The 12,281-nt window shown below is 38.1% G+C and overlaps 1 long non-coding RNA gene and 1 pseudogene across 1 annotated transcript in view; one reads left to right on the forward strand and one right to left on the reverse strand.

The window, feature by feature from the left end:
- LOC134470947 (uncharacterized) overlaps positions 1–12,281 on the forward strand; it is a 47,418-nt gene that overhangs the window by 5,902 nt on the left and 29,235 nt on the right. The gene's annotated exons all lie outside the window — the stretch shown is intronic.
- Positions 7,647–9,856, reverse strand: LOC100734077 (SRSF protein kinase 2-like; annotated as a pseudogene).

Raw genomic sequence — 12,281 nt, forward strand, 5'->3', positions numbered from 1 at the left:
GCATTGCCACCTGCAGATGGAGGGTGCAGGGTGTTGTCCCAGCAGCTCGGAAGAGAGTATTTAGCAGGACATCTGTAATTCCGATGAACATGAGAAAAAGGTCAGAGTAGTGATGGGTGAGGGAGGGAATGGGAGAGACGGACTCCTCTAGGAAATCATTTCTTGTTTTTCTTCAGTTGGATGCACATTTTCTATTACAGAGGTAGTAATTTTCCAAGTGATAAAAATTTTTAGCTAAATGGTAGCTAAAAGCAGGTGTGCATTATGATCATTTTAAAATCTTTGCAATAAAGAATCAGTTTCTGGGCCTCTGGATTCCAATAAACAACACTTTGTTAGCCTTCATAGCCGTTAACTTATTCATGATTCACGCACTTGCACTGGTTAGAGCTGGTTTCTTCAGTGAACTCCCAGGTATCACTGGGGCCAGCTGCCATGGTCCTCTGGCCACAAGAACACCTGCTCTTGCTCACATTATGTTGTGGTCCCTCTTTTTCTTCCAGTTCAGCTGAGAGGTAACATTAGGTTTGCATCTGGAAATCCACCTCCAGAGAGCAGGATAGCTGCCTCCAGTTAGCTCTTCTTAGTCAAGATCTTGAGGGTGCCAGTGGTTACTTCCTGGGCTGCTCTCCACTAGAAACACCTCCACTTTCCCATAAGCCCTCAAATGCACTAGGAGGCAGCTCTAGCACCAGCCGGGCTGCTGCCCCTTCTTATTCTGTCGTCCTCAGTGCTTCTGCTGTCTTGAGCTCCACCTTCCTCTGTTCTCTGCATAACAGAACAGGCACGCATGCTGTTTAAGCTTTAAGCAGTTTCCCTCTCACACTCTCATTCCTGTGCTAGGTAAAGTAATTTATTTTGACCACACTATCCGAATATTTTATTCAATGATTTTTCAGATTTCTGCCTTTAACTTCTTATAGTATTTTTGACCTTTCTTTTGGTATTTATCAGTTTTTGTTTTACGTAGTACGTTGTATGTTTGTCCAGGCTGCATTCACTACGTAAGCCTTGTACTACAGTATCTGTCCTGTGTTCGTAACACAGCAAATGTTTTACTTCCTATACTGGAGCACAAGGTTGTTTTCTCTGCCTTATATTCAATCACGTACTATCACAGTGCTTTGGGAATAATTTTCAAATTATTATTTGATAAAGTAACTGTATTAGTGGGCAGATAAATACATCTGTAATTATATTAAATCAATTAGAAGATGAAGATGATGGAATTTAACTTTAAATTAAATACTATTAAATAGTATTAAAAGTACTATTATTTTTAGATATTGGGAATTGAGCTCACGACCTTGTACTTGTCAGGCAGGTGCTGTGCTGCTGAGCTGTATCCTGGGCCCTTAAATACTATCATATGAGTATTATTTTTCAAACCAAAGATTCCATCTTTTGTTACTATTAGAAACAAGGCAACATTTTATACTTTGACAGGGCTTTCTAAAGCAAGGGGAGCACACTTGTAGCAGGCAGGCTACTAGCTTTCTTTTTGCAGTCAGAGTGAAAATGGCTAAACATCAAGCAGTAATTGATAAGCAGTAATTGATACATAATTGATCCTTTTCAACTCTGTACTATTGACAGCAACCAAAAGTGATTAGAGCAGACACGTAATATTGAGCATTTAAATCATTTACCAGACCAAATGAAAACACTGCAAAGAAGCTGTCTTATCATTTAAAAACTCTTTCAGTTTCATGTTGAAGGAATGAGTCTATTGTGGTCTGTTGTGTTTCTGAGCAGGAAACAGAAAAAGCAGGAAAACAGAAAAAGAAACAATATTTTCCTTTTTAAATCATAAGTTGCCTGAATCCTAGAATATTGTATGTACCATGTAAATAGTCCTTAACTGCAATCATAAAATATATGTCAGTTTAGGAAAAAATGCTTATAATGCTTATAACTCATGAATTGCTCATAAAAGTTAATTCTTTAGGTAAGGTGGTATCTCCAGCAAGTTCGTCAAGAAATATGATATAAACAACAGTGTTAAGAGTTTTATGATCCACAGCAATTGAAAACTTTATGCTTATTTTTAAAAATAGAACTACTAATATTCCTCTCAGCTATGATTTAATATTCTTAAATCTATCTTTTATTAACCTTTATATTAAAATAAAGGATAATGATACAATTAACACAATGGCTTTAATCTAATGGAACATTCTTTAGTTTTACAAGGCTGTCTATGTAAACAGCCATTAATCTTTGGGATATTAAGATAAAAATCAGAAATATTCAGTTATTAATTTTTAAATATTCCACAAACTGAGATCTAATGGCAGAAAACCTATAAAACAAAGTTTTGAAACCTTTGTGATATTAATTATATGAAGAAATAAGGAGCTGGTTCAAATCTATTTGCATTTTTAGTTGCTTGTTTAAATTTTAATTGTTGACCTAAATTCATATATTTCTTAAGAATAGTGAATCTCCTACTCTAGGGAAGTATTTCCTATGTAAAGAAACAGTAAATATTTTATTGGAGGAACACTTTGCCCTCACTTTTAGCACTTTGTAAATATAGCATTATCAAAGACATGATTAAATAGGTCTATTTAAAGTTCAGACTCTTTAAAAGGCTTTCCAATGATTTCCTTAAAAATAATTTTAAGGTTAAGATAGTTATAATGGATTTTTCCACCAGAGTAAATACTAAGAACGTGCCTAATATTAAAACTTTAAAGAAATTTAATCCTAGGAATAGTGGAGCATAAAATTGAAGATATGAGAATAGGAACTGATTTGTTAAAATGACCAAATCAATAAAAGTTAATGTCAAAGAAAAAAATAACATATTCTGAGGAATTCCCATGATCAAGCAGATTGATTTGGTGTTTCATTTCTTTATCATTTCATTTATTTTCAAAGTTTGAAATTAAACTGTATACTTCAATTGATGAAAATTATATTAACTTTGAAAGATATAAAATCTGCAGCCCTTTAACTTTAAGCATTGAGAAAAAAATTCTACAGTTTAAAAGTGAGGCTAGGTCTGGGAATATAGCGTAGGGGCACAGCACCTGGCTGCTAAGTGCTTGGCACGAGTGTGATCCCTGCTAAGTGAGGTTATTTAGCCTTTTTAACAATTTTGAGTCCTATGAATATGTAGCTAAACAAAGTAAAAATATTTTAAAGGACGTATGCAATTTTTTAAAAAATTTAAAATGTATGCTATGTATGCCATTTAATTTTTTTTCTTTTCTGGGGGAAAAAAATGAAACTTTTTCAATTTTTAAAACAACTGCAAGCACCTCAAACAAGAGATTATTTTTTTCTTAACATTTTACTTAAAGAAAGACTAAACAAAACAGAAAATGGGTAGAAATAATACATACTTTCAAAGAAAAAAGCAAACAGTAAGAAATCACTAGTTGATGATTACATATTGTCTTCTTACAAATAGTTGTTCAAGATACAAAAGTGAAACATACAAAGTGGGGATTCAAACAGTGAGACTGCAAACAGTTCTGTTCAACTATCCAACGAAAACTTAGAAATATGATTGTCAATCCTATACATTTAAACATACATGCAGTTATCCATATCTTCATTTATGATGAGATTAAACAAACCAAAGCAGACTAAAATCACTCTGAACAAAGAATAATAGTATTCCTAGATTTCACATCATGACACTACAGGGTCAGCACTGGGTACTGTAGTGTCTCTTTTTCTTCAAAGTATTTGTTCATTTCATTATGCATTATAAGATCAATTCTCAAACTCTTTATAAGTTCTACACATGTATGAGTCTTAATATGTATTTATATACTTTCTATATGAGAGGGAGAAACAAAACAAAGCAAGACTAAACAAAATATATTCCTGTAAACACATGAAATGAAAAAGACATATAAAACCATGTACAAGGACTTCTACCATGGTTACTGTGTCGTCTTTTGTTATCTTCAATAGAATTGGCTATATCATCAGATATAGTATATTTGAATATAGCAGTACATAACAATATTAATTAAAAACACAATTTTGTAGATAGTATAAAACTTCAAAAACAGGTAGTAATCAAACCAGAATGGGTATCATAGTGAATCTTGTCATCTTCAGTTCTGAATAAAATCTGCCGATACCAAACAGCAATCACACAAAGCAGATTTAACTAAGATCAGTCATGATGAAACAGTGTAAGTTATACAGGGCTCCAGATTAAGGTAATAGGAAATTAAAGATGATTACTGTATTATCCTGTTATTTTTGGGGTAGCTGTCTGTGCCCTCAGATGTGGTGCAAGTAGACAAACTGGGACAGAATAAAATCTATCTCAGCAGAGTGTTGTGAGTAATATGAGTTTTAAATCCTGATACACTATTAATAATATCTTCTTCCATCTTTTAAAAGACTATTCCTCCCCTTTCACTCTCCCAGGGTGTACTGTACATTTTTGGGTCTCACCAACACCCTCAGTTTTTGATTGGGGGGGGCAACCTGCTATTTACCTAAGTGGTTCTGAACCTTTTCCCTCCTGGACTTGATCTCTAGTTGTATTCCTTTACCTATTAAAGCCTGGCTTTCCACCCTATCTACAGGTGCTGGTCGAGTTGCCCCCATTACTCTCTGGTTCCCTGTCACATAGTGCATTTTTTTTATATTTGAATTTTGGTCCATAAACCCTTTTCCAGATTAATTATATTTCCTATAAATAGCATCTTGGTGGACCCTACCTCCTGATCTACTCTGCCTGTGTTTCTCTCTTTGTGTGTGTGTGTGTGTGTGTGTGTGTGTGTGTTAAGGCCATCCACATTAGAGGTTATAGCCAACTTTCTTTGCCTCATTTCTGTTGTGCCCTTTTCTTCTTCATTCCGCTTTCTGCTCCATTCATTGAGGCCTCTCTGCCACTGTTCCTGGAATCCTGGAACTTTTCTCTCTCTCTAGAATGCCCTGCAGTATTCTCTGTAGAGTTGGATTGGTGGTCATTTATTCCCCCAGTTCCTCTTTGTCTTGGAAGCATCTTGTTTCTCCATTAATTTCTAGAGACAGATTTTCAAGGTATATCTGTCTGGGCTGGAAGTTATTTTCTTTCAGGGCTTGGAATACTTTATTTCAAGCTCTTCTTGATTTGATGGTCTGTGTTGAGAAGTCTGTGGTGATTTTGATGGGTTTGCCTTAATAGGTGATTTGTTTCTTTTCTCTTAACAGCTTTTAATATTCTGTTCTTATACTGAATGTCTGGGATCTTGATTATTATTTGCCTGGTGTAGCTCTGTTTTGGTTGTAGGTGCTGGAGTTCTGTATGCCTCATATATCTGAATATCATTTCCTTTTACTATGCTTGGGAAGTTTTCCTTAATTATTTCTGTGAAAAGCCTTTGTAGTTCCTTTGTTTGTATCCCTGCTTCTTCATTCACATTGTTTATTCTTAATTTATTGATCCTTTTGTCATCTTCTAGCTTTTGTATTGTTACCACCTGTTTCCTTCTTATTTTTAAGAAATATTTCCTTTCATGATCCCACATTGCAAACCTGTCTTCCAGTTTGGATAATCTATCCTTAGTTTCTTTCAAGCAGTTTTGCCAGCTTTCAGTCGAGTTTTTTTATTTCTTAGTAATCTATTTGAACCTGCTTCCTGTATTCTATGTTTTCTTTATATTTTTCATCAAACGCTTCTCTCCTTTATGTTCCTTCACTCTTCCATCTGTGTTTCCTTGAGAGGTTCTTAGCATTTCTTTTATTATCTACTTATATCTTGCTTTACTTGATTAAATATTTCACTTTTGAACTTGTCTGTGAGGTCCCGAAGATATCTCTTTATGTCCAATGATGCAGTGTCTGATATTGCATGTTTGCTGTACTCAATCTCTTTTGTATTTACCTCTCCTGGATGAATGTTCTCAGGGTTGGGGGCTGGGGACTTATTCTTGTTGCTTCCTCTTCTCATGTTTTTGGTTTCTTCCATATAGACATATAGAGGAGGTCCCAGTCCCTTTCCTTGTTGGTTATGATTCTTCTGAAGTGCACTAGCTTGGTGATCCTGCCCACTCCGGTGTGTTATTGAAGTGCAAACAGAGGCAGCGTATGCTGGCTCCTCCCCTCCAGGTCAGTCAACCTGCTGAGGCCTTCACTGTGTTAGTGTGTGCCATGCATAGGGAATTAGTTTGGGACAGCTGATTGGGTCTCAGTCAAGGGTGTGACCCAGGCCAAGCATACCCCACAGATCTCGTCTGGGAAATGAACAACTAACTGAAGTCACTGCTGTTCCTTGTTCTTACCAGTCCTGCCCAATTCCAAAATGTCATCCCATTGGTGCCCCTTTCCCGTGGAAGGGTTTTATTCCCAGCACTCACCGCAGGTCGATGCAGCTCCCTTGCTGGCTCCAGTCTCCATTGGGCTCTCCAACCTCTGACTGCAGTGTGACTGCGGTTCCAGTGAGTTGAAACAGCAGGAATCCAGGCGTGCTAGATCACAGAATCTTAGCTGCCTCAATAGTACCCCAGGACTGCACATCTGGTTCTTTTCGCTTTAGTTTCTTCCTGGGTCAGTAGGATCCATGTCCCTCTGTCCGGGACTCCCCATGCTGCATTATTTTGGCATCTGAATTGTCTGTCTCAGGGAGCCTCTGGAATCTGCTCTTATCTATTTGCCATCTTTACTGGCACAACAGGTTATTTTTATAGTACTTTTTAGCTTTTTACAATCTAGTTATTGCAAAGGCATATGGATACATATTAATGGACAAAGTCAAGAAAAATGAGGCACCTTAATGAACATGAAATTTAAAATAAAAAGACATTCAATTCACTGACTTCTGAAAGAGGCTAACTATACCTTTATATATTACATTCTAAAATTATATTGCCTAGTAATAATGGTTTGTGTCCCTGATTTTACAGTTAATTTTGAGGAAATGTGTAAAGAAAAACAATGTGCAACCTACAGAGGAAAAAATCATTTTCTCATTCACGGAAAGATGATGAGAAAGCTGGTAAAACCCAACTAGCACACATCAAACTATAATGGACATGATCCCTGTCACCTCTGAGCTGTGAGGAGTATTCTGCTCACTGTACTGCAACTGTATATGCCATGCCTGTGTTTAGACAAATATGGTCATGTGACCCCGCGCAGCAGTGTGTCTGCCGCATGCAATGCTAGCTGCTGAAACTTAAGTCCTTGCCCCATAGTTAATGGAAATTGATATTTACAAAGGTGCATTTACATATGCTATAATATAAGAACGATGTCCCTTTGTCAGAAGATAAAATTGTACGTTTCTTTGCTACTTCTTGGTTCCACCTTGATAGTTTCTTAAGACTGTAAATTATATAGGACTCAGCTAAAATATTTCTTCATAAATAGTTACAAATCCTGCCAAAACACATAGGGGAAACAATTTTTCATTTGAAATAAAAATGACATTTGAAGGCCACATAACACAAGAGACAATGCTTGGAGACATGTTACTATTTCTAGAAGAAAATGGTCAGCTACTTAGCTGAAGATAAAAAGACTACCCTTCCCTGAGATCACAGGGCACAAAAAGCAAAGTATAGGCAACTGTACCTCAAAGCAAAATAAAGGTCTGAGGATGAATCTTCTGTAATCCTGTTAAAGAAAGAGAGTCACCGTTTAGTACTGGGAAACTCTTGTTTGCTTAGAATGGTGTATTTGTAGATTTGCTAAGACTTCAACCAAGAATACTGAAGGCATTTGCCATCAGAGGCTTGTTTTTCTGGAACCATTTCTAACATCAGGATGAGGAGATTCATAAACCATGCAGTGTCTCTGTGTAGCCCCTTACTTTTTCACAAGTACATCAAAGAGGCACCAGAGCTTCAACTTGGTGATGTGCCGCAGTTCTCCTTTCTGGTGAAAAACTCCTAGGACTACTTCCCCAGCATAATGTATTTTTGAGGGACTTTCCCCAGCAGTTCAATGATTAGTGCTACGTGATCTCTGCAATTGAAGAATTCCTGAGAATATTTTCCAGATAGAACAAAGTGCTCTATGATGTGTGCTATGTGGTCTTCATCCCAGAAATAGTCTTTTCCAGAATGTGGTTCAAACAGTTTCCAGCTGCCAGCTCAAATGCAATGCATGCTATGCTCCAAATGCCTGCAGGAGTGTGTAACCTGCTCCCATCAACACCTCTATGGATCTATACTGATGCCTTTGGATATGCTTGGTGAAGTGTTTGTGCATCCAATAAACATTTCCCAGGAGGTCAGAAGTTTTTATTTTAATTTTATCTGCATTTCTAGGATTCAGGGGGTTCACCAACAAGTCATCTGCCCTGGTTTTTGTTTTTGGCAAATCTCTAGTACTGGAGGCTGAAACCATCTTGCTTCTGTCATAGGACGGACTGCATTCCTCCTCCTTGATAAGTCGTGATCCCTTAGAAAGTACAGAGCCACAGGTCACAGGTTTTAAAGGCCTAGAAAACAAAGAGGTAGAAAACTCTGGAAACCAGGACTCTGGAATCTTACAGCTGTCCATGTGGCAATTCACCACTGAGTTGTTCATAGGAGCTGCTGTACGTATAATTATTTTCTGCACTTGGTTCATTGAGGTCCTAGCCTTTGGGATTTGGACAGTCATAGTCATTATTCTCTTCATCTTCCAGCTGCTGTTCCAGTCAGAATAGGTCGTTCTCAGTGTGGCCGTTTGTTTTGGGTGACTCTATCCATCTAGGACTTAAGTTCACAAGTTCCTGCTCGACATCACCTTCGTCTTTCTCAGCATTTTCTTTCTCGATATCTTCTTTCTCTTCCTGGTCTTTGACACTGTCCTTTGTGGTCTGTTCCTTGATGGTCTCCTCTAATCCTGCTGCTCTTAGTTTGGCCTCTGAGAGGAATTCATCATCTTGCTCATTGGAAGGTACAGCTGAGCTGATGTTCTCCTCTGTTATTTTCCTTTAGCTTCTCATGCCAATTCTTGTAACTCCTGCAGGCATTTATCCCAATAACTCAGCCTGCCTCTTCTGTTTCTTCTTCAGCTTTTTCTTCTTGTTTGTAGGCATTTTTCTTATAGGCTTTTACTGTGTACTCACTGCAGACCTCAAAGGAGGAGGAGTGCCTGCTTTCCGTCACTCCATGGCCTTAGTTGCCATTCTGCACTAGAATGCACCATCCACACACATCAGGTTGTTTTCCAGCTTGATATCATAATCTTCCTCTTACTGTGTAGATAATCTAACTGTCAAATGATACTCTTCACACAGTGTATAGGAGACCCTGATGGTTGGAGGTGATGATCCACTTGAGGGGATGGTGGTCAAGCACTTCAAAGACTATGCACACGTGTATTCCATTCATGCCTGAAATTTTGAAGTCATCAATGAGCTGGACCACCTTGCCTTTGTTTGGGTCACTGAGGTCCCTTTCTTGAACACATTTGAGCAATTTTATTTCATCCAAGGCTGTCTTGGTGTAATGCTGAGCACTTTTTACAACTTTCATTGCAACAAATCTTTCCCCCTGAATATCCTGGCACTGACAGACAGTAGAGAAGTGCCCCCATCCTGGCTTTCTAATGACATGATATCAACCATTGAAGAGCTCTCCAGTTTTCACTGTAAAATAGCCACCTTTACAGTTATCTGCAGGGTCTCCCTGTCCTCATTGTCTGATCCCAGGATCTCCTCCTTTGGCTCTGGTGGAGTGGGGTCTGGTAGTGGTGGTGGTGGTGGTGGTGGTGGAAGTGGGGGTGGAAGGGGGTAGTGGGGGGGGACTAAAGGAGCTTTCCAATGTGGCTGCAGCCTTTCTGAAAAGGATAACTTCTTAGTTAACTGAATCAGTAGCTCAATCTTCTGCTTGATTTTTTCAGATATTTCTCTCTTTTTTGGCCTCCACTTTCAGGTCTGAATTGCTAGCACTATCCCACAGCTCATCTTGGTGTGGTGGGAGCCACACAGCGGGCTTTTGCGTGGTGGTGGTGATAGCAACCCCCTGGGTTGCGGTTTCTATTCACCCCGCTGGCCAAGAGCTTGCCAATTAATCTTAATCATCAACTTGACTTCATGAAGACTCAGAAATGATTAGATTATGGGGGCATTGTGCTCATTAGTGAGCTAGTCCTCTAATCTTCAAAGCTCAGTATGTTGTGGAGAGGCATGGCTCAGTTGTAGGAAGTGGCTCACTGGGGCCATGCCTCTTGTCTATCTTTTGCCTGTGCTCTTTCCCTGTTCTCTGCTTCCTGGCCACCATAAAGTGAGCAGCTTTAAATCCCCATACCTTTCTGCCACAATGTTCAACCCCATTTCAGACCCACAGTGATGGAAACTAGCTGAACACAGACTAAAATCTGTTTATGATACAAATCTCTCTTCCTTTATCTTGTGAGTGTCAAATATTTTTTCCTAGTAACAAGAAAGAAGACCAATGCACAATGCTCTTAGAACAAATGAAAAGCTTTGACATCTGTTCATCTAATAGTTGACATTCTGACATATTCTCAAATACCATACAACATGAATTAGTGTATCAACCCTTATACCTTAGTTACTTCCTTGTCCTGGGGCAAAGTACCCAAAACCTACACATTAATGGTAGAAAAATTTATTTTAGTTCAGTTTTTAGAGATTTCTGCCTATAGTAAGCTGGCTCTAAGGCAGGGTGGCATGGCACAGGGGCATAACAGAGGAGAAACAGTTTGTGGCAGGGTCGTCAGCAGGCAATGAGCCCTCCTTCTTTCCCTTTTTATCACTCTGTGTCTGAAAGCCTGTTGGTTGGTACCACCCAGATCCAGAGTTTCTGGCATCTGTAAATCCACTCAGTCACACCTATGCTAAACAAAGCAGTAGACTAATACAATATCACATACCCACAATCCAGTAAGTATCACAAACCCATTATCCATCTACTGCTCAAAAGCTTCACTCATAAATGTGTTATGTTGATGCATTGTGTCAATTTGAGAAGTTTAGAAGTTTGACTAAGTGACTTGGCAGGGGACCAGGGTCCTTATTTTGTAAACATTCTCATCCTGTGCAAGAGGAGGGCACAGAGATGATGTGAGTGCTTTATAGACTCACCTAGATGGCAATAGCCTGCTCACAACACGAGGGCTAGAAAGAAGCTTGCTTCCCTTTTGTTCTTGCTGCTTCTGCTGTATTCTGCCTCTTTAAAGTGTTTTCCCAGGGCCATGCCACCCTGCCTTGGAACCAGCTAATGACGGACTGAACTTCCACAAACTGTGAGCTATTTAAACCTTTCCTTCCTTAATTTTGGGTGTCAGATATTTTGTGCAGCAACGAGAGAAAAGTAACTAAGACAAAGTATATGAAGCTTTGGGGGAATATCTGAGTATGAGCCTTATTAAGCCAATTTATTGAAACAACTGTCACGTCATGTAGTTTAATGCAATCAGAAGACAATCTTACTAAATCTTCATGTCTTATTGCCAGAGAAAGTTATGAGGAAAATTTTAAATGCTATTCAAAGAAGAAAAATCACTTGTAAGACCTTTAACTTCCTATGAGATGATTTTTAAGTATATTTATAACAAAAGAAACTACAAGTTACTCTTGGGTTGCTAAAACTTAGTATTACTATTGTGTCCAGAATGATAGCTTCCAAAATCTGTCCATGCTTTAATTCTTAGAATCTGTGAAATTTTATTATTGTACAATGGATAATTAAGATTACAGATAGAATTAGGTTTGCTAATCAAGTGATCTTAAAATAGGTGATTATCTTAGATTTTTTTCAGTGCCCAAATTCCACTGGCTTTTCCAAAACCCATTTGGAAATGTACAAAAGGGAGAGGAGACATTGTGGGAATGAATGCTGTTTGAGAAAGACTTAAATGGCTTTTGCTGCTTTAAAGATGGTAGGGGATCAGTAGCCAAGAAATTCAAGTGGTTCCTAGAAACTGGGATAGACAACAAAACAGTTCTCTGGTAAGCTTTCAGGTAAAACATAACCATGCAAACACCTTGACTAGGCTGATGAGACCTAGCTCAGATTTCACAGCTCTGAAACTTCAATATTTTGTATTTACATTCCTTAAGACCAATAAGTCTGTGGTGTTTGTTGCAACAATCATAGGATACTAGCACAATTATAATAATAATGTTTTCTTTGAGACAGCGTTTTGCTTCAACTTACTATGTAGCCCAACTTGGGCTACTCACCAAGCCTCAAACTCACCAAGTCTTCCTGCCTCAGCCGTTTTTTAACTTTTATTTTTTATTTTAAAAAGAATAGAACCAAACAAAACAGAATAAAGTCAGTCAAAACAAAACAATGAAAATGATACAGGACTTCAAAACAAGATAAAAGGAAATCAACAATGGCTACCATAATATATCTTAT

The sequence above is a fragment of the Cavia porcellus genome, unplaced genomic scaffold (assembly GCF_034190915.1).
Source record: "Cavia porcellus strain 051 isolate PalLab524CR breed Dunkin Hartley unplaced genomic scaffold, mCavPor4.1 scaffold_1, whole genome shotgun sequence".
NCBI classification, from domain to species: domain Eukaryota; kingdom Metazoa; phylum Chordata; class Mammalia; order Rodentia; family Caviidae; genus Cavia; species Cavia porcellus.